Source organism: Zootoca vivipara, chromosome 5, assembly GCF_965207765.1.
Source record: "Zootoca vivipara chromosome 5, rZooViv2.hap1.1, whole genome shotgun sequence".
Classification (NCBI taxonomy): Eukaryota; Metazoa; Chordata; class Lepidosauria; order Squamata; family Lacertidae; genus Zootoca; species Zootoca vivipara.
Genome location: NC_142588.1, coordinates 29,026,066 through 29,027,578, shown reverse-complemented (window position 1 = coordinate 29,027,578; position 1,513 = coordinate 29,026,066).

The window sequence follows — 1,513 nt, the reverse complement described above, 5'->3', positions numbered from 1 at the left end:
TTTTGCTGTCAAGAAGTTATTCCCAATGTTTAGTTGGACTCTCCTTTCTTGAATATGTGTGCCATGTATCTAAAAGTGTTTACATGCCTGTCTAAGAAACCGGAAAGTGCTGGTACTACATGTGGGAAAGGTTGCAGCTTATTGGTGGGAGCACATGTTTTGCAAAGAGTTCCAGGTTCAGTCCCTGGCCATCTTCAGCAAGGGTGGGAAAATTCGCCACTCTGAAATTCTGCAGAGCCACTGCCAGTCAGTGCATTGAGCTAAACAGAGTCAGACCAATGGTCTGACCTGATTTAAGATAGTTTGCTATCTTAGAGACAAATTTACTATGGGTTTTCATATGCAATAGCTCATCTTATAAAATGTGTAACATAATGAAACTGGTGCTTTCTGAAGGTGGTATATCATCACAGACACATCACAGCCCCCAATTATCATGGAACTGCAGTTTAATTTTCAGCTAAGCTTCTTATTCTGGATGATCATCTCATGAATTATAAAGAATGGAGACCAAGCCCATAGCTAGAGATTTAGAGCGCTTAATGTGGCGGAAAATTAGTGCCAGAAAAACATACACAGAAAGAGCTACTATGTTTATGAAATTGTCAAATGTTAAAACAACTAGTTATATTTCCTGAGCAAGCAAGCATGCATTCTATGAATTTCAAATTGGGAAGCTAGATATAATTTTTCATTAAGATTGGACATAAACTCAAGGCCCAGTGCTTGTCAGTCATCCCAGTGACTTTGCACTCATTGGTGAGAGCACTAGATGGTGAGATATGTTTGGGTAGAAGCTTGCAAGCACTTTTTCTCATACAGCCGCATATACGGTAACAGTGCTAGAAACACTTAATATTTTTTTTGCAGACTTCATTATACAAAGTGAAAGGCCAGCTTTTTAAAAAATGACAGCTCTGAGGTCTCTCTTCTGTAACCCCTTCCCAATGGAGTAGAGAAGCGTCCCAGGAAGCTGAATGGTATTTGATAACAATGGTAAACACTGAAATTGTGCAACTCTGGTTGTTTGCTGTTTAAAAGGATCATGGAAGCTGGAATTTTGACAAAATGAAACATCCAGCATGAAAGTATCTCTTCGTTGTTGCCATCAAATCTGACACTATAGCATCCGCAATGCAGGGATAACTGAGCAATGCACACCACACACAAAGAGTGTACTGTATTACGCAGTTTGCAGCACAATCTTAAGCGTGTTTCCTTAGAAGTCCCCTTGTATTGGCCATAGAATCGCGACCTCAATGCTCACAAAGCATTTCTCAGCGGGATCCTTTTTCTCCGCCCCGGCACGAACCATCGGACTTATCAAGAGCAGATTGCCAGATACTCTGGCTGGTTTTCTGCGCAACCGCCACAGGTTTCCTATTCGCTGATTGCCTGGCTATTCTGGTCAATACGGCACCAAATACCGCGGCTACCCCAAAGAGTTCGGGCGCAATTAGGGAGATTCCAGCAGGGGACGCTACGCAATCGCTGCGTGACGACATCACCGCGC